The sequence below is a fragment of the Phyllobates terribilis genome, unplaced genomic scaffold (assembly GCF_046119375.1).
Source record: "Phyllobates terribilis strain yellow unplaced genomic scaffold, ASM4611937v1 Scaffold_184__1_contigs__length_3730660, whole genome shotgun sequence".
NCBI classification, from domain to species: Eukaryota; Metazoa; Chordata; class Amphibia; order Anura; family Dendrobatidae; genus Phyllobates; species Phyllobates terribilis.
Window position 1 is genome coordinate 3,537,225 of NW_027362944.1, and position 26,329 is coordinate 3,563,553.

General features: G+C 46.7%; 2 long non-coding RNA genes across 2 annotated transcripts in view; both read right to left on the minus strand.

Moving 5' to 3' along the window:
• Window positions 1-26,329, minus strand: part of LOC141212757 (uncharacterized) — a 214,661-nt gene that overhangs the window by 157,971 nt on the left and 30,361 nt on the right. The gene's annotated exons all lie outside the window — the stretch shown is intronic.
• LOC141212756 (uncharacterized) lies at window positions 19,856-23,648 on the minus strand. Its single transcript, XR_012282406.1, has 3 exons — window positions 23,508-23,648; window positions 22,231-22,348; window positions 19,856-20,591 (listed from the first exon to the last, which is right to left on the minus strand). It is a non-coding gene; the product is annotated as an uncharacterized lncRNA (long non-coding RNA).

Consider the following 26,329-nt stretch of genomic DNA (forward strand, 5'->3'; position numbering starts at 1 on the left):
TATACTCAGCAGCCTGGATACCCCTGGGAGCCCTACACTGCCGGTAGCTGCCCCCCTCTCCATCCCTGAGCTTCCCTCTACAGAATCCTGCCCGCCCCCTCCCTCACCGGAGGACAAGAGGTCACGGCACGCCGGCTGAGCACCTCTGCGGGCATCCCCACACTCCCCACCTGCTTTCACTAACCCTGTTTGTGTTGTGTCTGTGCAGGTGTTACCCTCAGGTTTCACTCCCTCCTCCTCAGCCGGACGCACACTACATACAACATGGTTGGCATTAGCAGCTGACAAATCAATACACTCTTGGGGGGCCGAACTTGGGGGTTCAGAGGGTACATACTGCGATACTAGACGCCCCAAGTCGGTCCCTAATAAAACATTTGCGGGAATATTTGGCGTTACTCCCACCTCCCGCATCCCCCTCCCGGCACCCCAGTCCAAATACACCATGGCAACGGGAAGGGCCGGCTCCACGCCTCCAACCCCGGAGACGGAAAGAGTCTTTCCTGGTACCAAGTCCTGGGGGGACACCACCTCAGGCCGTACCAGTGTTCGTTCAGCGCCCGTGTCCCGCAGTCCCATGACCGCAGAACGGCCTATGGTGACGGGTTGGATGTTGTCCAGGGACCTACCACCACCCCCTCCCACACACAAAACATTGGGCGCTCTCTGGGACTGGGATGGGGTCTTTTGGCGCTGGGGACACTCAGCCCTAAAGTGTCCTGGTTTGTTGCATAGATGACAACGTCTTACGTCTGGTCCTTGCCTGGAGAGGGCAACAGGGGGATACACCCCTTGTGTTCTAGGGGCCGGGGAAACAGGGGCATGACTGGGCTTACCCCCTCTCCAGGTGCTGCTGGCAGACTTCTTCAGCTCAGGCGCCCTGTTATTGGCATACTCGTCTGCCAGGGCGGCTGTAGCAGAAGCCCCTGTTGGTTTTCGGTCACGGAGGAACTGTCGGAGGTCCTCTGGGCAGTTCCACAAGAACTGCTCCGTGACGAACAGTTCCTGGACCTCCTGGCGGGTAGTAAGCGCTAGACCCGAGGTCCAGTGCTCTGCGGCTCTCAACAGCGCCCGCATATGATCGGTCCAGGTGTCCTTGGGGCCACGCAGCAGGCTCCGGAACTTCTGGCGGTACGACTCGGGAGTGAGGTTGTACTGCCGGATCAGGGCCCGCTTGATGCAGTCGTAGTTCTGTACCTCCCCGGCAGGTAAGTCCCCCAAGGCATCCAGGGACTTACCCCTCAAACGGGGGGTCAGGTATCTGGCCCACTGATCCCGGGCCAGATGGTGCTGAAGACAGGTCCGTTCAAATGCCACCAGAAAGGAGTCCAGGTCCCCATCCTTCTCCAGTAGAGGGAAGTCCTCAGCTCGGACTTTGGACGACTTGGTCTCCTGATGGGTTGGTTGCTCTAGCGGAAGCCCCCGCTGGGCCAGGTCCAGTTGGTGCTGGCGCTCCGCAGCTCGCTCTGCACGCTCCGCAGCCTCCCGGCGCTCTGCAGCTTCACGCTCCGCAGCCCGCTCCGCAGCCCGCTCCGCAGCCCGCTCTGCACGCTCCTCCTCCGCTGCCTTCTTTGATGCTGCCAGGAGGGTTTTGTAGACGGCATCGCCATGAGACTGGAGACTTGCCATAGCCGCTTGTAAAAGGGCTTGTGATCTGGACAGGCTGGGCTGGGTAGGTGGTGGGCAGCCCACTGCGGGACCGTATACTGGGGACTGGCTCCCTGAGGTGCCCGGGCTGGACTCCTCCTCGCCATGAGTAACAATGTCCTCCCCTCCTGCCACACGGACCGTAGCATTAGCCTCTTGCAGGGTCTTGCTCCTGGTGCCGTCTGCCATCTTGGTAACCGACACCGCTGCAACCCTGAGTTTGCACACACCTTGTTATACTTTTAGCCTGACCGTCTAACGTTGGGCTGACCTTAAGACTCCAGCAGTGGAAGTTACCACTGGCAGTCTTTAGTGCCTGGGAGTAGGGGTCCCACAACACTATTATTCTGCAATCCCACCGCTCTGCCACCAATGTGATGAAAGCCGGCCGGTGGGTGCAGCTCTCTGGCGCCCCCTTTCCTCTCAGGTCAGTCAAGGTACTGCACCTAGAGAAAGTAGTGCCAGGAAGCTGCAACCAGCGCAGGGAACACGGTAGTGTGTTATCCCTTCAACGTCACTAAACCGTAACGTCACTACACAGCACAACTCGCTAGCGCCCTCTTAGCCTCAGGTCAGTCAAGGAACTGCACCTAGGATAAGCGGTCGCCAGGGAGACTGTCCTGTAACCTACTGGGTATCGGGGCCCTCTGTAGTGAGGGCGGTATATATATCTTCCTTGGCCGCGCCAGGAATATATATATCTGAACCTCCGACCGTCACTACCAGCCTTCCCCAATCCCCAGTTGGTATGCTGCCACCAGTCCCTATTTTAGATATACGCCCAGTCCGTGAATGGGCCTATATCGGGTCAGGAACCAACCCTGGGTAGCGTTTTTGGCTTGAGCCGAGCTCACACGGACGTGCGTTCGTTATGCAGAATAAAAGGCAGGCCCACAATTACTTGAGGTAATTGATTATAATAATACACTAGATACACGATATACAACTAAATATACACAGGTATAAGGTCAGGCTAAACTATACAACAATGGAATACAACACACAGAATCACCACAGCATATCAGTTACCGGTTTCTTGATTCTCTTGTGACGCAGGGAGAGGATTCTGCGGTCGCAGGCACGGTTCTTTGTTACAGGCTGAGGCCTACCACCGCATGGTCAAACTGCTCCTCCCCTTGGTGGCCTCAGCTGGTGCTCAGATGTTCAGCACACCACTCTTGGGTCAAGACTGACTTATCTCTTGTCTGTCCTGCTATCTTACCTGCCCCGTCCCGCCCACTGCTGGTGAGGTCAGCTGGCTCAGTCTCCACCCTCAGGTCTAACTTCGATCAGAAGCCCAAATTCTAAGGAACCCAATAACTTCTTCTGGGATGGTCTCAGGATACCCCCAGGGGTTCCCATGGATTCGGGCCGCCGTAACCGACCTTTTGATATCAATTATGATACCATACGGTCCTCAGGAATGGCTCAGCGCTATATCTAGGCTTCCAGAGCACGTACAAACGTCTACCGCGGAGGCTTGTGTGCGCAATGGCTCCGGGACGCCGTGATATTTTTTTATTGGCCCATCCCACGCAACATGCGTGTACTTTTCATGTTTCTATATCTTATGCCTCCATGCTTGTGACAGACAAAGAAACTAGTCCTATGGGACAAATGGTCAGGTACAGATAGACGAAGCACCCCCCCCTGCTGGCTGTGTTTCCTCTCGAAGTCTTTGAAGCTCCTAGCATTCAAGTGTTAAGTAGGCTTCTTATCTTACAGGAGCCTGGATGGGGGGAAACTATCTAGTTGACGTTTTAACAGAAGGTCCCAAGGGTGGGGGCTGCTGAAGTGTGGCCATCCCTGGATATGATTTATCATTACCAAGATGGCGGCTACAGGTTCATCACAAGGTGTCCATTTTCCTCCCAGTCCTTAGTACTTGTAGGGATTCCTTCCCCACATCTATAGGTCTCCGTACAGACTAGCTTAGGACTTTAGCAGGTCTGATCGCAGGATCAGGTCCCCTGTTACATCGTAGGGATTCAGCTGAGTTCTATCGTAGGGACAGATCTCCTCTCTTTCCTTAGCTCTGGTAGCAGAACATAACAGTATCCAGCAAGGCGCTCATGGGGATACCGTCCAGCACCACGAGTAAAACCGGGCGCCCCCCAACGTACTTATCACGCCAATTATAAGGGCCTGGTGATCTTATGCCTGGGGGTTGGCCCTCTGCCCCAGGTTGAACCCGTTTAAATTACAGTACCTGGAAATGTGTCCGGGCTGGTTGCATCGACGGCAAATGGGCTGTCCATCCTCTGCGTAGCGGTCTGTGGGCCTCCCTCGGAACGACGGGATCCTCCTCTGTCGACGCCACGGGACATCCTCCGGACTTGAAGCCGGCTCGATGGGTCTTGACGGGTCCACTTGCAACGCCTGGACGGTCCTGGTCAACGCCGTGATGCTCCTGGTCAGCTCCTGGACTTGGTGGTGCAGGTCTTTCGACGGGGCTTGGTTCAGGACTTGTGCATCAGCCCCCACGGGGTCCATAGAGGAGGGCGCCGCCTCCTGGTGGTAGGTGAGAGCAGGGCGCCGGGGGTTTATAGCGCCACTGGTTGCAGATTCACGAGCACCCTTATGGCCCTGTCCTTAAATTGGGCAAAGGTCAGGTCAGGGTTCTGAAAGAACATGAGGCGCAGTTGGGCCCTGTGGGCGCTAGACAGCAGACCTTCTATGAATTGTTCTGTTAGCAGCTTATCCGTTCCCTGCACACTGCCAGGGTCAGTTTGTTGAATAGCCCTCAAGGCTTCCTGCAGATTTAGGGCATAGTCTCTGATGCTGTCCTGTGCCCGCTGCTTACATCCATAGAACCTCATTTTAATCTCAGCGGAGGTACGTGTGTCAAAGGTACCCCGCAGCCGGGCCAGAATACCCTTCACAGTCCTTTTCTCCTCAGTGGGCCATGATTTTACCTCCCTTTGGGCTGCGCCAGTTAACTGCCCTGTTAATATGCTGACCTTCTGTTCCTCTGTCAGGGGGTAAACGTGGAACAAACTGTACAGCCTTTCCTTGAAGTCAGTTAGGACATGGGGCTCCCCTGAGTACTTGGGCAGCCAGGCCGCTCCAGGGATGTAGGGCAGGGAAAAGGGCATCACCGCTGCTGCAGCTGCGTTGGTGGTAGTGGGCGCCTCTGTATCCGACATCTTCCTCCCCCCTAGTCAAGCGTGGCTTACCTTCCGACGATCCTCTTCTGTAGGCCGCGGCTCCGCTGCTGCTGCTCTGGACGAGGACCTTGCGTCGCGTCCTGATGACGTCAGCGTCGCTCTCTCTCCCTTCCAGGACCTTGCGCAGCGTCGGTGCGTGGGGCGGAGCTTCGGATCTCGCGCGCTTTCGGCGTCCACGCCCCTCTTCTTCCCGTGCGGCGTCCCAAAGATGGCGTCCGATGGCGGGAAGCGGCTGCGGATGGCGGGAAGACGGCAGAAGATGGCGGGAAACGACCCAAGATGGCGTCCGATGGCGGGAAACGACTCCGGACGGCGGGAAACTTCGCCACAGGTAAGTACAAAAGTCTCTTTCAGGCACGCAGTACCCGGTGGTTGCGGGCACGAAATCCTGCCGACTGCGCCAAAGCTGACTCGCCCCCTGGGCCGTGGGGCACTCGGATCCAGACAATAGGGGGAACGATGAGAGTAGTAGTGGCAACCCGGTTCCGTGGCTCAGGGTGGTCAGGCCAGTGGTAGTCCGTTATGTGCTGTTGATTATGTCCGACTACGCCACCCGTGGATTTGCGGTCATTGGGTACCGCCGCTGCAAGGCAGACCGCTGGGGCTGATGATGTGTGCAGCTGGGATGGTGTGACTCCCCACGGGAAGAGTGCGGCCCCAGGGCAGTGTAGTGGATGTTGGGAGACATGGTAGTGAGAGTCCCAGTGCTGATAGTGCTGGAGGAGCAAGGAGCACGCAGACAACAGGTTGCAGTCCAGGGTCTTTACTGAAACAGGTAAACTGACCCATAAACAGTCCCAGCTAGGAGGGGACCTGGATGTCTGAGAGCAACGGGGAAATTGGCCCTGGTCAGGGTGAGGGTGTAGGCATACCGTGCTTTCTGCGCTCCTTCTGGCTATCTCCTCGTTATAGGGTAACAGCCCACGTTTCCGAGCTTTCCGTGTATTCTCGCCTGTATGGCCTGTGACGTGGGTTCCTTTCTGCTCCCAGCCTTGTACGGCTTTACTGGTCCCTTCGGTTGTGGCAGGGCCTCCAGGCTTCTTAGGCCAAGGAATATACAGTCCCCTGCGAACTGGTTCTCTGCTGGGGGATGTAGAATCCTCCCAGCTTCAGGCACCAAAGTCTGGTAGATTAAGTCTTTTATCTGCCAAGACAGGCTCTCTTCGCCTCTTGTCTCTGGCTTGTGGCTCTCCTCCTGCCACACTTCCTCTTAGGTGCAATACAAAACTGTCTGTCCCTGCTCTGCTCTGGGACAAGTCTCAGTCCTGAGACAGGCCTTCAAGTTCTCTCTAACCCTGCCCCCAGCACCAGCTTTTATAGGGGCAGCCTGCTCACCCTACTGGCCTGAGACAGGAGGCATTGCATGCTAATGTTCCTCTGACCAGAGAACCTCCCCCCTGCTCTCAGACACAGCTTTAATTACACTGTGGCATCCAGGCCAGGGTGACACACCTCCATACATTAAAAAAAAAATCAAATACTCACCTCACTCCTCCTCACCTGCTGCAGCTGCTCGGGTCCAGACTCCAGCATCGCCGGTATCTTCTCGCTCTGCTCTCCCTGTGATGGCTCAGGGGAGCTCGCGGTGGAAAGACGTCACCGCACCCTCTGACCTGAGACGTCACAGGGAGCGCAGAGCAGGAAGACAGCGGATCTGCGGAGGCACGGGGAGAGGTAAGTATCCGGCTGCCAGGGCCCTGAGCAAGCGGGGGAGAAGGGCGGGCGCTGACACCGCTCTCCTCCGCCCATAGCCCAGCGGGGTGTGCGACCGCCAGTGGGCCCCTCTGCCTGCTTAGGGCCCCGGCACTTGCCCGGGTGCGCCTGGTGTTGACGCCGGCCCTGGAGCCATACGTACCAGGATATGGAAATTTAACAGTAGCTGCTGCATTTCCCACCCTAGGCTTATACTCAAGTCAATACATTTTCCCAGTTTTTTGTTGTAAAATTAGGGGTCTCGGCTTATACTCGGGTAACCGCGCACAGGCAGCATGTGACCCCCGGCTGCAGCCGGCTCTTGCTTCCGCTTATGTCACGACTATTTGCGGCTGCAGCCAGGGAGTCTCCTGTTTTGTGTTCCACGGTGAGTGATGGGCTGTGGGCGGGGTTATCCCCCATCCTGTCACACCCGGCATCCACAGCATGCGCATTCATTGACAGAGCGCGCGGTGGATGCTGGGTGTGACACGATGGGGGAAAACCCCTCCCACACCCCGTCATTCACCGAGATACGTGGAACAGGAGACCCATGGCTGCAGCTGCAAATAGTCGTGATGTAAGCGGAAGCAAGAGCCAGCTGCAGCCGGGGGAATTACGTGCTGGCTGTGCGTGGTCAGCGATGTTGTCACAAGCAGTATTGACAACATGACGTAGTTACAAAATTCATTAGGGGCCCCGGGGGGATACATTGGGGGGTCAATTTAAAGTAGTGCACAACCCATTTAAACACTGCTTCGCTGATTAGTCGCGCCCGGTCGGCCGCATACATATTCTAGAATACCCGATGCGTTGGAATCGGGCCACCATCTAGTATATATATATATATATATATATACTAGCTATTGAACCCGTTCTACGCCCGGGTGGCGAGCATTTTTATTGGTATATGGTCTCCCATGCTGGTATGTGCTGCCCCCCTCCTTGTATTTGTGCTGCCCCCATCCTGTCCCCACCATCCAATCCTGGTATGCGTGGTACCCCTCACCCCCAATCCTGGTATGCGTGGAACCCCTCACCCCCAATCCTGGTATGCGTGGCACCCCTCACCCCCAATCCTGGTATGCATGGCACCCCTCACCCCCAATCCTGGTATGCGTGGCACCCCTCATCCCTATCCTGGTGTGTATGGTATCCCTCATCCTGGTATGCATGGCACCCTATCCCTCACTCCCAATCCCGGTATGCGTGGCACCCCTCACCCCCAATCCCGGTATGCGTGGCACCCCTCATCCCGGTATGCGTGGCACCCCTCATCCTTATCCTGGTGTGTATGGTATCCATCATCCTGGTATGCATGGTACCCCATCCCTCATCCCTATCCTGGTGTGTATGGTATCCCTCATCCTGGTATGCATGGCACCCCATCCCTCATTCCCAATCCCGGTATGCGTGGCACCCCTCACCCCCAATCCCGGTATGCATGGCACTCCTCATCCCCAATCCCAGTATGCCTGGCACCCCTCACACTTTTTTGTTAAGTATATAATTCCACATGTGTTAATTCATAGTTTTGATGCCTTCAGTGTGAATGTACAATTTTCATAGTCATGAAAATACAGAAAAATCTTTAAATGAGAAGGTGTGTCCAAACTTTTGGTCTGTACTGTATATATATATATATATATATATATATATATATAGTCGTGCTCAAAAGTTTACATAAAACAGCAGAATTTTTCCTTTCTTGGCCTTGTTTCAGAGAATATGAATGAGAACAAAAAAACTTTTTCTCCACTCATGGTTATTGGTTGGGTGAAGTCATTTATTGTCAAACTACTGTGTTTTCTCTTTTTAAATCTTAATGACAACCGAAAACATCCAAATGACCCTAATCAAAGGTTCACATACCCTGGTGATTTTGGCCTGATAACATGCACAGAATTTGACACAAATGGGTTTGAATGGCTGCTAAAGGTAACATGCTCACCTGTGACCTGTTTGCTTGTAATCAGTGTGTGCATAAAAGCTGAGAGAGTTTCTGGCATCCAGACAGACTCTTCCTCTTTCATCCAGCCACTGACGTTTCTGGATTGTGAGTCATGGGGAAAGCAAAAGAATTGTCGAGTGGAGAAAATTTTTTTTTGTTATCATTCATATTCTCGGAAACAAGGCCAAGAAAGGAACAATTCTGCCGAGGTATGTAAACTTTTGAGCAGAACAGTATATACATACATATATATACATACAGAGGCAGGTAAAAGTTTGGACACCTCTGGTCAAAATTACTGTTATTGTGAACAGTTAAGCAAGCGGAAGGTGAAATTATCTCTAAAAGACCTAAATTTAAAGATGACACATTTACTTTGAATTTTAGGCAAAAATATATACAGTACAGACCAAAAGTTTGGACACACCTTCTCATTTAAAGATTTTTCTGTATTTTCATAACTATGAAAATTGTACATTCACACTGAAGGCATCAAAACTATGAATTAACACATGTGGAATTATATACTTAACAAAAAAGTGTGAAACAACTGAAAATATGTCATATTCTAGGTTCTTAAAAATAGCCATCTTTTGCTTTGATGACTGCTTTGCACACTCTTGGCATTCTCTTGATGAGCTTCAAGAGGTAGTCACCGGAAATGGTTTTCACTTCACAGGTGTGCCCTGTCAGGTTTAATAAGTGGGATTTCTTGCCTTATAAATGGGGTTGGGACCATCAGTTGTGTTGTGCAGAAGTCTGGTGGATACACAACTTATAGTCCTACTGAATAGACTGTTAGAATTTGTATTATGGCAAGAAAAAAGCAGCTAAGAAAAACGAGTGACCATCATTACTTTAAGAAATGACAATCAGTCAGTGCGAAAAATTGGGCAAACTTTGAAAGTGTCCCCAAGTGCAGTTGCAAAAACCCTCAAGCGCTACAAAGAAACTGGCTCACATGAGGACCGCCCCAGGAAAGGAAGACCAAGAGTCACCTCTGCTTCTGAGGATAGGTTTATCCCAGTCACCAGCCTCAGAAATCGCAGGTTAACAGCAGCTCAGATTAGAGACCAGGTCAATGCCACTCAGAGTTCTAGCAGCAGACACATCTCTTCAACAACTGTTAAGAGAAGACTTTGTGCAGCAGGCCTTCATGGTAAAATAGCTGCTAGGAAACCACTGCTAAGGACAGGCAACAAGCAGAAGAGACTTGTTTGGGCTAAAGAACACAAGGAATGGACATTGGACCAGTGGAAATCTGTGCTTTGGTCTGATGAGTCCAAATTTGAGATCTTTGGTTCCAACAACCGTGTCTTTGTGCGACGCAGAAAAGGTGAACGGATGAACTCTACATGCATGGTTCCCACAGTGAAGCATGAAGGAGGAGGTGTGATGGTGTGGGGGTGCTTTTCTGGTGACACTGTTGGGGATTTATTCAAAATTGAAGGCATACTGAACCAGCATGGCTACCATAGCATCTTGCAGCGGCATCCTATTCCATCCAGTTTGTGTTTAGTTGGACCATCATTTATTTTTCAACAGGACAATGATCCTAAACACACCTCCAGGCTGTGTAAGGGCTATTGGACCAAGAAGGAGAGTGATGGGGTGCTACGCCAGATGACCTGGCCTCCACAGTCACCAGACCTGAACCCAATTGAGATGGTTTGGGGTGAGCTGCACCGCAGAGTGAAGACAAAAGGGCCAATAAATGCTAAGCATCTCTGGGAACTCCTTCAAGATTTTTGGAAGACCATTTCTGGTGACTACCACTTGAAGCTCATCAAGAGAATGCCAAGAGTGTGCAAAGCAGTCATCAAAGCAAAAGGTGGCTACTTTGAAGAACCTAGAATATAAGACATATTTTCAGTTGTTTCACACTTTTTTGTTAAGTATATAATTCCACATGTGTTAATTCATAGTTTTGATGCCTTCAGTGTGAATGTACAATTTTCATAGTCATGAAAATACAGAAAAATCTTTAAATGAGAAGGTGTGTCCAAACTTTTGGTCTGTACTGTATATACTGTTGTTTTTTACATTTTAAAAATTATAAAAATGAAAATGGGCCAATGCAAAAGTTTTGGCATTCTTGGAGATTTGTGTGCTCAGATAACTTTGACCAAGGTTTCAGACCTTAATTAGCCCATTAGGGTTATGGCTTGTTCACTATCATCGTTAGGAAAGGCCAGGTGATGCAAATTTCCCAACTTTAGAAAAACCCAGCCTCGTCTAACCTTGTGCTAAAAAAACAGCAGCCATGGGTTCTTCTAAGCAGCTGCCTAGCACTCTGAAAATGAAAATGGTGGAGGCCCACAAAGCCTAAAAAGGCTATGAGCAGATAGAAAAGCATTTTTAAATTGCCCTTTCCCCAGTTCGAAATGTAATTAAGAAATGGTAGTTAACATGAACTGTGGAGGTCAAGATAAGGTCTGGATGACCAAGCAAGATTTCAGTGAGAGCTGCTCATAGGATTGCTAGAGAGGCAAATCATAACCCCCACTTGACTGCATAAGATCTTCAGAGACACCTGCACAAATATGGCCTTCATGGAAGAGTCATCAGAATGAAACCTCTCCTGCATCCTCACCATAAAATTCAGTGTCAGAAGTATGCAAAAGAACAGCTAAACAAGCTTCATGCACTTTGGAACTGATGAGGTTAAAATAGAACTCTTTGGCCACAATGATCTAAGGTATGTGTGGAGAAAAAGGACACAGAATTTCAGGAAAAGAAAATCTCACCAAACATTAAGCATGGGGGTGGGTCAATCATGCTTTGGGGTTGTGTTGCAGCCAATGGCACGGGGAACATTTCACAGGTAGAGGGAAGAATGGATTCAATGAGATTTCAACAAATTCTTGATGCAAACATAACACCATCTGTAGAAAACCTGAATTTGAAAAGGGGATGGCTTATACAAATGGATAATGATCCTAAATACAAGTCAAAATCGGCAGTACCTCAAAATGCGCTAGTTGAAGGTTTTACAATGGCACTCACACTGCCGATCGGAACATCATTGAAAATCTGTGGCTAGACCTCAAAATAGCAGTGCATGCAAGACGACCAAGGAATCTCACAGAACTGTAAGAATTTTCCAAGGAAGAATGGATGAAAATCCCTCAAGCGAGAATTGAAAGATTCTTTTCTGGCTACAAAAAGCGTTTACAAGCTGTGATACGTTCAAAAGGGGGCGCTACTAGGTACTAACCATGCAGGGTGCACAAACTTTTGCATTGGCACATTTTCCTTTTTGTAATTTTTAAAATGTAAAAGATGAAAAAATATATATTTGTTTTTGCGTAACATACAAATTAAATGTGTCATCTTTAACTTTAGGCCTTTTAGAGATCATTTCATCTTCAACTTGCTTAACTGTTCACAATAACAGTAATTTTGACCAGGGGTGTATACATACAGGGTGGTCCAAAAGTAGGTGGCCAGAAAATAATAACATTTATTTTGATTTATATATAAAATTATATTTACTAACACAAGCATAACATTGACAATTACATTTTATTCTGAACAATAATACAAAAGCCCTTAAATTTTATCAGCGCAGGGGCTCAAACTGTTTTCCATTACAATTTGCACAGCTTTGAAGTCGCCTCTTTCGCTTCGACAAACTTTTTTGCACAAATCTCTTTGCGTATTAATTTCTTGAAATGCATCTCTTATGTAATTTTTCAAATCACTGACACTTTTTGGTTTTCGACTATAAACTTTGTCCTTGAGTACTCCCCAAAAGAAAAAATCCATTGGGGTCAAGTCTGGTGAACGTGCCGGCCAATCAAGTGGGCCTCTTCGGCCAATCCATTTATTAGGAAATGTTTCATCGAGATACTCGCGGGCTACTCTTGAATAATGTGGAGGGGCCCCATCTTGTTGGAAAAAAGGTCATTTGAATTAGGCTGTTTCTGTAACTGGGGAACAACTTGATTCATTAGAATTTCGAGATACTTATCTCCTGTGACTGTTCCATCAAAAAATATTGGTCCTAAAACACCAAAACTTGAAATACCACCCCAAACATTGACACCAGGCTCATTTAGTTGTTGCTCTAATGTTAAATGCATGTTCTCATTATACCAGTAAATACAATTATGTCTGTTAATATGGCCGGAGAATGTGAAAGAAGCTTTATCTCTCCACATAATGTTATCTAAAATTACTGGATTTTCTTCAGTTTCGTTAAGCATAATCTCACTAAATTGCAGCCGCCTGTCTGGATCATCCTCCAATAAACCATGAATTAGACGTGGACGATAAGCTTTCCACCCAATAGATTTCAGGATTCGCATGATAGAAGCTCGTGAAATTCCCAATTCCAGAGAGGCTCTTCTGGTGGACTTTTTTGGACTCTGAACAAATGTTTCAGCAACAAGTTGTTTATTATCTTCTGTACAGACGGTTTTGGGTCGAGCAGTTTTTGGAGCATTAAGGATTGAGCCAGTGGCATTGAATTTGTCACAAATGCGGTAAATGGTTTGTCTCTTTGGGGCTTGAGTACCAAATGTTTCAACCCAATTTGCTCTAACGGTTTCAGCATTTTGAGATTTCCAATACTCTTTTAAAATCCATTTTCTTTGATCTGTATGTAAATTATTTGCCATTATGTGTTATCTGAATTATCTGAAAAGAAAACAGATTTGGGGGAGATCTATCTGTGAAAACTAGATCTGTGAAACTGGCTCAGTTGCCCTTAGCAACCAATCAGATTCCACCTTTCATTTTCCAAAGAGTCTGTAAGGAATGAAAAGTGGAATCTGATTGGTTGCTAAGGGCAACTGAGCCAATTTCACTTTACACCATGTTTGATAAATCTCCCCCTTCATAACCTTATTACACTTTCTGTCCACCTACTTTTGGACCACCCTGTATATACATACACAATGTCCGGCCCATTTTTTGGAGTTTTGTTTGAAATTATGACCAATTTTCCCTTTTTTCTCTGTTTTTTTTGTGTTGTTCCAATACACTCAAAGGAAGTAAACGTGTGTATAAGAAAACATGTGTAATTGCAATAATTTTCTGGGAGAAATACTTCATTTTCTGGAACAATTTCAAGGGTACCAACACTTTCAACGATGACTGTATACAGTATGTGTTTTTATATACAGCATGTTTGTATTTACAGTGTGAGTGTGAACAGGTGCATCTCACTAAATTAGAATATCATCAAAAAGTTAAGTTACATCAGTTCTTCAATACAAAAAGTGAAACTCATATATTATATAGAGTCATTACAAACAGTGATCTATTTCAAGTGTTTATTTCTGTTGATGATTATGGCTTACAGCCAATGAAAACGCAAAAGTCATTATCTTAGTAAATTAGAATACTTTATAACAACAGCTTGAAAAATGTTTTCACAATCCGAAATGTCCTCCTGAAATGTCTGTTCAGTAAATGCCCTCAATACTTGGTCGGGGATCCTTTTGCATCAATTACTGCAGCAATGCGGCAATGTGGCATGGAGGCGATCAGCCTGTGGCACTGCTGAGGTGTTATCGAAGCCCAGGTGGCTTTGATAGCAGCCTTCAGCTCGTCTGCTTTGTTGGGTTTGGTGTCTCTCATCTTCCTCTTGACAATACCCCATAGATTCTCTATAATAGATTCTTTATGGGGTTAAGGTCAGGCGAGTTTGCTGCCAATCAAGCACAGTGATACTGTTGTGTAAACCAGGTATTGGTACTTTTGGCCGTGTGGACAGGGGCCAAGTCCTGCTGGAGAATGACATTTACATCTCTAAAAAAAGAGGGAAGCATGAAGTGCTCTAAAATGTCCCGGTAGATGGCTGCACTGACTTTGGTCTTGATAAACCACAGTGGACCTACACCAGCAGATGACATGGCTCCCCAAACCATCACTGATTGTGGAAACATCACAGTAGACCTCCAGCAGCTTGGATTGTGGCCTCTCCACTCTTCCTCCAGAGTCTGGGACCTTGTGGAGTGTGTCAAACTAAGGGACCTTTTTAAATGCTTAGGAAGCCTTTGCAGGTGTTTTTTGTTAATTATTCTAATTTACTGAGATAATGACTTTTGTGTTTTCATTGGCGGTAAACCATAGTCATCAACATTAACAGAAATAAACACTTGAAATAGATCACTCTGATTGTAATGACTCTATATAATAGATCCCTCTGTGTGTAATGACTATATAATAGATCACTCTGTGTGTAATGACTCTATATAATAGATCCCTCTGTGTGTAATGACTCTATATAATAGATCACTCTGTGTGTAATGACTCTATATAATAGATCCCTCTGTGTGTAATGACTCTATATAATAGATCCCTCTGCGTGTAATGACTCTATGTAATAGATCCCTCTGTGTGTAATGACTCTATGTAATAGATCACTCTGTGTGTAATGACTCTATATAATAGATCCCTCTGTGTGTAATGACTCTATATAATATATGAGTTTCACTTTTTGTATTGAAGAACTGAAATAAATTCACTTTTTGATGATATTCTAATTTAGTGAGATGCACCTGTATGTGAATACAGTGTGTATATTACAGTATGTTTGCAGGGCTGTTACCAGGAATTTCAGGGCCCCATACTGGCAACATTTTTGGGCCCCTTGATACTCCGCCCAGACTCCACCCCAGCTCCGCCTCCATCTCTCAAATCTTTCATAGTGCCACAGCCCACTTCTGCACCACGTCCTTCCCAATCCCACATTAACAGTTCTCATGGAACACCATATTGGATACATTGTTTTTTTGTTTTGGCCAAAAGATTTTTTAAGCCTGCCACCACGACAAGGTAGACTCTTTTGGCAGGGCCCTACTCTACTCTAACATTAAAAATTAGTTAAAATATCCAATACTCTTTTTAGGTATATTTGTATTTATTTTTCTTTAAGGGAATGTGTCACATACATTTTTTAAACTAATTGAAATCAGATTGTGATAATGTTTTTATAATCTGTATTTCTGATTTCAGGGTATTGTATTCTGTTTCCTGTACATTTATGGAAGGTGCTCTCTTGCCTGTTTGGAGATATGGACATTGGACATACAGTACAGACCAAAAGTTTGGACACACCTTCTCATTTAAAGATTTTTCTGTATTTTCATGACTATGAAAATTGTACATTCACATTGAAGGCATCAAAACTATGAATTAACACATGTGGAATTATATACTTAACAAAAAAGTGTGAAACAACTGAAAATATGTCTTATATTCTAGGTTCTTCAAAGTAGCCACCTTTTGCTTTGATGACTGCTTTGCACATTCTTGGCATTCTCTTGATGAGCTTCAAGAGGTAGTCACCGGAAATGGTTTTCACTTCACAGGTGTGCCCTGTCAGGTTTAGTAAGTGGGATTTCTTGCCTTATAAGTGGGGTTGGGCCCATCAGTTGTGTTGTGCAGAAGTCAGGTGGATACACAGCTGATAATCCTACTGAATAGACTGTTAGAATTTGTATTATGGCAAGAAAAAAGCAGCTAAATAAAGAAAAACGAGTGGCCATCATTACTTTAAGAAATGAAGGTCAGTCAGTCCGAAAAATTGGGCAAACTTTGAAAGTGTCCCCAAGTGCAGTTGCAAAAACCATCAAGCGCTACAAAGAAACTGGCTCACATGAGGACCACCCCAGGAAAGGAAGGCCAAGAGTCACCTCTGCTTCTGAGGATAAGTTTATCTGAGTCACCAGCCTCAGAAATCGCAGGTTAATAGCAGCTCAGATTAGAGACCAGGTCAATGCCACACAGAGTTCTAGCAGCAGACACATCTCTTCAACAACTGTTAAGATGAGACTTTGTGCAGCAGGAATTCATGGTAAAATAGCTGCTAGGAAACCACTGCTAAGGACAGGCAACAAGCAGAAGAGACTTGTTTGGGCTAAAGAACACAAGGAATGAACATTAGACCAGTGGAAATCTGTGCTTTCGTCTGATGAGTACAAATTTGAGATCTTTGGTTCCAACCACTGTGTCTTTGTGCGATGCAGAAAAGGTGAACGATGGACTCTACATGCCTGGTTCCCACCGTGAAGCATCGAGGAGGAGGTGTGATGGTGTGGGGGTGCTTTGCTGGTGACACTGTTGGGGATTTATTCAAAATTGAAGGCATAATGAACCAGCATGGCTACCACAGCATCTTGCAGCGGCATACTATTCCATCCGGTTTGCGTTTAGTTGGACCATCATTTATTTTTCAACAGGACAATGACCCCAAACACACCTACAGGCTGTGTAAGGGCTATTTGACCAAGGGTTAGAGTGATCGGGTGCTACACCAGATGATCTGGCCTCCACAGTCACCAGACCTGAACCCAATCGAGATGGTTTGGGGTGAGCTGGACTGCAGAGTGAAAGCAAAAGGGCCAACAAGTGCTAAGTATCTCTGGGAACTCCTTCAAGATTGTTGGAAGACCATTTCCGGTGACTACCTCTTGAAGCTCATCAAGAGAATGCCAAGAGTGTGCAAAGCAGTCAACAAAGCAAAAGGTGGCTACTTTGAAGAACCTAGAATATAAGACATATTTTCAGTTATTTCACACTTTTTTGTTAAGTATATAATTCCACATGTGTTAATTCATAGTTTTGATGCCTTCAGTGTGAATGTACAATTTTCAAAGTCATGAAAATACAGAAAAATCTTTAAATGAGAAGGTGTGTCCAAACTTTTGGTCTGTACTGTATGTCACAAGATACTGTATTATAGAGGACTCTATTTCCTTGAGAGAGCTTTCTATACATGTTCTCATGTTTAGTGACATGCAGATGTTATTGTGCAGGAAGGGGGGAGAGGTGAGCTGTGACACTACCTACTGTGAATGGTGGATTCTGTTATCTCTCATTGTAATCCTGCTTGTTATGATAATGAGCTGACTGCTGAAAAGGGATCTCTTCTGGACTTGTTAGTCTATTAGAAAAGCGGTTCTGGTTATTTATTATTTTATGATATAAGGGGTGACAAACTTTAAAGTAAATTATTCCAAGACTTTAAACTATGATTAAAAGGATTGGCCATTTTTTGCTTATTGTTGACCAATGTGTTTGAGAAGAAGGTAAGGCAATTACTAATATGGCCTTTCTTGAATTTCAGCACTAAATATCAGATATGGGAAACACAAATCTCGGCTCTGCTGAATTTCTGCACTGAATGCCTTTTATCATCTACAAACACATTGGTTAACAATAACCAGAGAGTGGTCAATGCCCTTAACATAAAAACTTCCCTAACACATTCCCAGTAAACATTTCACTAACTAAATGTATTTTTCATAAGAGTCATTTAGTTAAATCCTTTGGCCAATTAAACATCATAAAAATGAAGGCATTGGCTCTTCTATCATCTCTATAGAAACAGTGGAGGGAGTGTAAAGTGCTGTAGTGCTGTAGTCGTGACCGAGCTGCAGTCCCTTTGGCACTTTACAGACAAGGGGCGTCCCAGTCCCAGTGTGCTATAAAGTGTGGGGGGCATCACACCCACTGGTGGGCCGTAGGCCTCCGCTGCCTCCAGGCTTCCATCCTCAGGAGCCGCCGTACACAATGCATGGAACAACATTCAAACAGTCAAACTTTCACTAACAAGTACAAGTTCATCATGTGGGTACAAGTGGGATCGGGCCCAGCAATGCAGACTTCCTTCCTCCTTAGCACAACTCCTCTTCTCTTCTGCCACACGTTCATTCTGGACTACCCCCAAGTCTGCTGACTCCATCAGCCCCAGGGATTCATTGTCCACTCCAGCAGTGCCCCCGGGACCTGCCACCTGCTCCTCATGTAACTCCATGTCGCAATGTCAGAAGACCAGCCCGCTCCATGGTACCTGGCCTGAGCCATAGGCTCCAGGTGCTGTTGGAATGGCCATCACGGATCTCCATTTGGCCTCCCACTGTACAGAACATTTGGCCCATGCTGCCCCAACAACCCACCACCCCACCTGAACTTGAATTCTCTTCTACCCTTCACTGGCTGACACTGAATCCCCTCTAACCAGGAAGTGCCCCCCCTTCTTATCAGCACTAGTGCCCTCCCACTGGGCTAAACCTAACCTTAACCATTTCCTATCTCACATGCTAATCTATTATCCTTATGCTATATTCTATGCTATGCTAAACCACAATATTGCAATATGTAGTAAAAATCACACTCAGGCTGATCTTCAATGGAGCGCCGTCAGAACAGGCTCCAGGGCCTTCAACAGGCCAGTGGCAGCCATGACAACCCATCGGCACCCTGCATTACTGGAGGAAGGGGCAAGGTGTGCCCCCCAGACTGCGCTTTAAAAATTAGATTGACAGCAGCATTTAAGGGATTAACAGCAGTGAGTGGAGCTTAGCTCTGCCTGCTGCTGTTAGAGTCAGATGCTGGCTGTATTAGGCCACGTACACACATTGAGTATTTGGTGAGTTTTTTACCTCAGTATTTGTAAGCCAAAACCAGGAGTGGGTGATAAATATAGAGGTGGTGACATGGTCCTATTATACTTTTCCTCTGATTGTTCCACTCCTGGTTTTGGCTTACATATACTGATGTAAAGAACTCACCAAATACTCAACGTGTGCCCGTGACATAGGGGTATGTGCATGTGCAGTCTTTTATACATCGGCGTATCCACTTATTTTTTTTCTATAGAAAGACGCTTCTGGAAAACCCTGGCTGTGTGGGTAGATAAAATAGTGGAAGCTTAAGATTGGTCATTTCTTTTAGTTGCTTTCGAAGCCTGAAGTGCTTAACAGAAGAGACAAGAAATGAAATATATGCACAGCAAGTCGTTTTAACATTACTGTGCATATATTCATTCTTTTTTATGTTTTTTAAGTGTTTTTTCAGGTGGGTTCATGGCAGAATATGCCTGAAAATGAGGCGGTGTGCACATACCCTAACAGTCAACATCTCTGGGAAATGATGCAGACTACTACTATTGTAGGTTAGAGGAAAAGGAATCACTGGTTACAAATGCCTATAACAGGTATTCTTGTACTTCCATTTACCCACAGTGCATCTGCAGTAGTGATGGACAGTCTGGCTCTTTTTGGCGATCTGTCTCTCCTGGCTCTGCTCACCAAAAACAGCCAGCTCTTTTGGATCCTAAACCGATCCCTATTAAATATGTGTTTACAATAGGTGAAGACATATTTAAGATGATGTTAATGAGGCTGAAACTCTGCCTACTTGCAGTTGACCAATTAAATTGATGAGTGGGCGGAATTTGGTCTGGGTGGGAGTTACGACCCCTGAACACTGGAATTTAACACCCAGTTAGAGCCATTCAGAGAATATAGTGGCTCTCATTGGGGGGCTGACCCCCATCGTTCACAGCAGGAAGCCGTCAGTTTGTTTCAGGTCGTTTGTGAACGACCCATCACTAATCTGCGGGCTCCTTCATCTTTCAGCATCCATCTTCATTCTTCCCAAAGTCGGGGGGCGGGGTGTGTGTGTTATCCAGTATGGTGGTATTAGTGGTATTAAAAAAAAAAAATTCGGCCTCCTTCCACCCCTTAATAGCCGGCCATCTCACACCTTATTCCTCACAGCCTGTGTCATTGCTGTCACGAATATGAGGAATGTAAATTACCGGTATATTTAAAAATTGTCATAGGCATTAAAAAAAAAAAAAGTCCGGCCTCCTTCCACCCCTTAATAGCCGGCCTGTCTCGCACCTTTTATTTCCTCTCAGCTCAGGACAGCACCATAATCTGCTGCTATGATGGGTGAGAGGAAATGCAGTCACCGGTTATAAATGCCTATGACCGAGGTGAAGTGCAGGTGTTATTGCACTTCTACTTACCAAGCATCTCTTGGCTCCTCCATCTTGCTGGTTGCATCTTCACTCCTCCCGAGGTTAAGTGCCTGATGGATATTGGAGAAATCTTCTTACTCCACGTCGTACTCCCTGTAGCCAGTGCCAATCCTGGGATCCATACTTCAATCTTCCTATATTCTGATGATCTTCATTTCCTTCTGTTCTTCTTCCAGGGACTCAAGAGGGCACTATCTCTGATGACACCTGAGTCTTCAAGGGTTTTCTAGCTGACAAATGAAAACCCTCTGAATGCAGCCTGTTTTTCTGGGGGGATCGATGACATTGTGGCCTCTGCTGCCTCCAACTTGCCTAGATGGAACCTTTTGCGGCGGTGATGAGGTTCAGATGTCTGGATGAAACACAACAGAAGATTAGTATTTAAGGATGATGACTTATCACATTAAATAAAGTCACAATCTTTGCTCTTCATTTGTGTAGATTTTATTCCCAAGTAATCCTACATATTGGTTTTCTGGTCAATGTACTGCAATCAGCATGAGAATCAATACAGCAATTGACTATATTTGGTTTATTACCTAATCATGGGAGGTTCCATCGGTAATATACTGTAATATTTCTGTCATGTGAGATTGGTGATCTTCAGGGGAAACATTTATGCCAGGTTCATTGGTGGCTGGCAAATTACCACCTTTTAGGCTGCTCACCCACTAATCCAGTGTGCCGTCATACAAAGCTCATGCTAGCAAACATTAATGTATGCAGGATGACGTCAAAGATTGTTGGTGTATGAACATAAGAGCTGAAGCTAGATGCATCAAACCCGGGTGCTCTGTACAGACCCTGTGCACAATCAATGATGGAGGGGCATTAAATTCAGAATCCGATGGCGCTTGGCATCATTTTTTTTCTTTCAGATTCCTACTAATTCGGACAGCAGAAGCCTCTATATGCCTCCTCGAGGTATATGAAGATTGAGATGACTGCTCATGCTGATATATAGACTTTTCTGGGAGACCTATTACAGTTTTGTACAAATTCGAGCTGTAATTCGACCTTATCCATGAGCACTTTCTCTTATGTACAATGGTTAAAGAAGAATATATTGGGCGTTGCATTCACTAGTCTTACTCTTCTTAAACATTAGATGGCTGTACAATTTCAGACTGCCAATCCTTTTGTTCTTACTGAGATAAGTTGCCACCAGATATTTGGCCAGCTACCATGTCGGCCCTCGCTCAACCGAGCTCTCCGGTGTTCCCTATGTGAGAGCTGCTGCCAGACATGCCTATAGGTGGTTTATCTCAATGAGAACAAAAGGATTGGCAACCCTGAATTGGACATGTCAGATACTTAACTCCCGCAAAAATCAATTGTCCGGGGGTTCCTATACAGATTAGACTGTTGGTAGAATCTATCGTTATCGGTGGGTTTGGCCAACAATAGTTTAATGTGTATTGGAGTAAAATGCACCAAATTTATGACAAGGTGCATGGCCTTTAGAAAAATCTGGTGCTTGAATAGTTTTACGGAGATAAATACATCTATGCTACCCTTGTATCATTTTCTATAATATGTAACAGTAAATCTATTAAAGGCAATATATCACCAGGATTTTGCTACCTTATCTGAGAGCAGCATGATGTAGATAAAGAGACCCTGAATCCAACAATGTATCACTTAGTTTACTTTGTGCAGTGGTTCTGATACAGAGTTCTTAGATTTAGCAATGTAGCAGAGTTGAGAAAGCTAACCCTGCCCACACTAGGCTGTGCATGTAAACAGTCCATTGACATTGAGCTGCTTAACACAGGAGGAGGCGGAGTCGGACTAGCAAGCATGTGCTGTTGTAGTCCTGGCAATGATAATCACCAGGTGATAAAACTTTCAGTGTAAGTAAACAACAGCACACAGCATTACAGGTGACATATCATTGAAATCTGTGATTTAACCTCTTCCTCATGCTGTCCGCAGATTACATAGTAAAAAGTTCACCCTGACCTGGATACAATTTCTGTCCATTTACTTACTACAGAGATGTGTGGTGGGGGCATCTGAAGGGCTTCCACAGTCAATATGCTGGAAAAAGGGATGATCTCTGATGTTTCTGTGGACTCCTAAGCGCTTGGCGGGATCTCTCTGGAGGAGCTGGAAATGAAAAATATGCTTACTAGTCAATCAGTGCAGGTAAAAAATCTTATAACAGAACAATTCTACAGGACTTCTGTAGTGCAACGTTAGACCCTAGGGCTCTTTCACACGTCTGTGTGTCCGGTATGTGTGGTGACAGTTTCCACACGTACCGGAGACACTGACACACGTAGACCCATTCAAATGAATGGGTCTGCGCACATGTCAGTGTGTTTCCACGGACCGTGTGTCTGTGTGATCCACATAGACATGCCTGTTTTTGCCAGCCGGCAGCACGGATCACACGGACCCATTCAAGTCAATGGATCTGTGTAAACATGTACCGCACATGGATGCCATCCGTGTGACATGTTCCGGGCTTGGGAATCAGCGGTACAGTTAGAGCTAATCCCAAACGCCGGGTGCTGAATGCTGTCCTCATCATAGTTCCCTGCCGGCGCAGCGATCAGCACCAGCAGGGGATAGTGATGAGAGTACAATTCTGCTCCCGGTGTCTCCACCTGTAAAAATAAGAATAAAATTTAAAAAATCCTTATACTCACCTGTCCTAAGTGTCCCCCGCTGTAATCCACACGACCGCTCAGCAGAGGAGCTGTGCTCAGTGAGCGGTGTCCTGTCAGTCACTGAGCTCAGCGCAGCTCCGGGGCCTGCTCGCTGCAGGAGTCATTCTCCCCTGCTCCTCTGCTACTACTCTCATCATTATCTCCTGCTGGTGCCGATCGCAGTGTCAGCAGGGGACTATGATGAGGGCAGTGTTCAGCGCCCGGTGCTTGGAAACAGTACTAACTGTACCGCTGATTCCCAAATTCCGGTGCGTGTGCTCCTGATGCGCCACACGGGTGGCACATGAGCGTCACACGTGTGCCACACAGGTGCACAAGGACACGCATATCTCCGGTACCAGAAATATCAGGACGTGTGAAAGAGCCCTTAGGTCCAACTGACTGTAGACTGCCAGTAGATCCATGACAGCAAGGCTCAGTGACTAAACACTTCTACCCAGCAAAACAAGTACTCATGTAGATCCTCAAATGGATTCATTGCTGGTTAGAAAGGGAAAAATTAAGAGTACATTGGCCTATTCTGTGCGGCTTCAGTACATTTACCATGGCAGTACATTACTAAGTAGTAAATCCAATATCCGTATCGTTCTCACCTCTCTAATGATGTCTTCAGCGCCGGAGGAAGATGTATCAAATAGTGCAGGATGGTAAGTGCACTCACCGGTAACCATCTCATTTATGATGAGGCCAAGCGCGTACCAGTCCACTCCGGCGCCATACTCCTCCCTAGCCAGCATCTGTCACAGAGGAGAGAACAGTTACTACATAGGTGACATGTCAGCACATGAATGTATCAGGCTTTGTATCACGTTTGTGTACTTCTGTGGTAAAATGACACAGAGTCAGTTGAAGTAAGAAGCGTCATTGATGTTTGCTGAAAGAGGCTTTTAAGTTTCCTGGAAGAGATGTGCCGACTGCCGACTACTTCATTGTAGTTTAGTGCATTATTTTTTAACCTTGCATTTTAGGCTGTCGGCCAAAGTTTAGTTTACTCTAGGGTAATGCACATGATGTATTTTTTGGGAAGGAGGGGCAAGTCCACCGAGTTTTTCAAGAGGAAGACGCTTCAGGAAAAGTCTGAGTTATTTTTATCCTGAAGCATCTTTTTTTTTTTTACCCTTCTTCGTCATTTCCATGCCCCTGACGCCCATCCCCCTGCTCCCTCTCTCTGGAGCACTCTGGAATGCCTGCTCTGTCTGCAACAAGCTCCATTTTGTCCATGACCTCTTTACCTATCACAATCTCTCCTTCCTGGGCATCACAGAGACATGGTTGACACCCTCTGACACTGCCTCCCCTGCTGCGCTGTGTTACGGTGGCCTCCACTTCACCCACACTCCGCCCTGGTAACAGACATGGTGGAGGAGTGGGTCTACTCCATTCTACCAACTGCACCTTTAGCCCTATCCCACCTCTACCCTCTCTTATTCTACCTTCTTTTGATGTCCACTCTGTCCGCATTTACTCTCCCTCCAACCTCCAAGTGGCTGTCATATACCGACCTCCAGGCCCGGTCACTGCCTTTATTGACCAATTCTCCACCTAGCTTCTTTACTTTATCTCTGCTGACATTCCCACAATCATCATGGACGATTTCAACATCCCCACTGAAACTCACCAGCCAGCAGCATCCAAACTCCTGTGGCTTACTTCATCCTTTGGAATTACTCAGTGGTCCTCCTCAGCCACCCACACAGACGGACACACACTAGACCTCATCTTCACCCGACTCTGCTCCCTATATATCCTTACAACCTCCCCACTACCCTTATCTGACCACCATCTACTCATGTTGTCATCCCTGTCCTCCTCACCTGTCACCCATGTCCAGCAACTAGCACACCCCCGCAGAGACCTTGCACATCTAGACACTCACACACTCTCTGACTCTATTCTACCACTGACATCCATATCTTCACTCCACGACACAGACAGCGCCACTGCTTTCTACAATGCCACTCTTGCATCAGCTATTGACTCGGTCGCCCCTCTTATGCATGGCAGAGCACGACGAGTCAATAGGCAACCCTGGCACAACAACCTCACTATACAGCTTCGACAAGCATCCAGGGTTGCAGAAAACACATTCTCAAGATGACTACATTCAAACAAGCAACACTTGCATTCAAATCAGCCCTCACCTCTGCTAAACATGCCTACTTCACAACCCTCATATCTTGCTTATCCTACAACCCCAAACAGCTATTCAACACTTTTAAATCTCTCCTCCACCCCCCACTGCCCCCTCCGACCGCCGTCATCTCTGTTGAGGAGTTTGCCACACACTTCAAAAACAAAATTGACCAAACAAGGCAAGTCTATACTGCCCAACCACCACAACCCCTTTGTTTTCCAGACCATTGCCCTTCCCCCATAACCTACCTTCACAACATCACGGAAGGAGACCTTACTCGTCTCCTCTCCAAATCACACCTCACCACTTGTGCACTCGACCCCATCCCATCCCACCTCCTCCCCAACCTCACCCCACCATTCATCCCATCCCTTACTCATCTCTTCAACCTATCACTAACTTCTGGCACCTTCCCTGCTGCCTTCAAACATGCCTAAATCACGCCCATCCTCAAAAAGCCATCCCTCGAGCCAACCGCCTTGTCCAGCTACCGCCCCATATCGCTGCTCCCATTTGCCTCCAAACTCCTTGAGCAACATGTTCACACTGAACTTTCCTCTTACTTCTCATCTAACTCTCTCTTCGACAATCCGGCTTCCGCCCCCATCATTCCACTGAAACTGCCCTTACCAAAATCACCAATGACTTACTTACAGCCAAAGCTAACAGACAATTCTCTGTACTCCTTCTTCTTGACCTGTCCTCTGCTTTCGACACAGTTGACCACTGACTCCTACTACAGATCCTCTCTTGCTTTGGCGTCAAAAATCTTGCCCCATCCTGGATGTCCTCATACCTTTCTAACCGCACATTTAGCGTCTCCCACTCCCACACTACTTCCTCACCCCGGTAATCTCCGGTCCTCCCAAGAACTCCTTCTCTCCTCCACACTTATTCGCTCCTCGCCCAATGGCCTCCAAGATTTCTCCCGAATATCCCCCATCCTATGGAATTCTGTGCTTCACCACATCTGATTATCCTCCACACTTGGATCCTTCAGACGGAACCTGAAAACCCATCTCTTCAAACAAGCTTAGAGCCTGCCATGACCTTGCCTGCTGCCACCTCAACAACACTGGAGCCACCACAACAACCCAACCTACTGTCTTCTTCCCCATTCCTGTAGAATGTAAGCCCGCAAGGGCAGGGCCCTCTTCCCTCTGTACCAGTCTATCATTGTTAGTTTGTTTACTGTAAGTGATATCTGTATTTGGTATGTAACCCCTCCTTATGTACAGCACCATGTACATCCTTATGTACAGTATCAATGGCGCTATATAA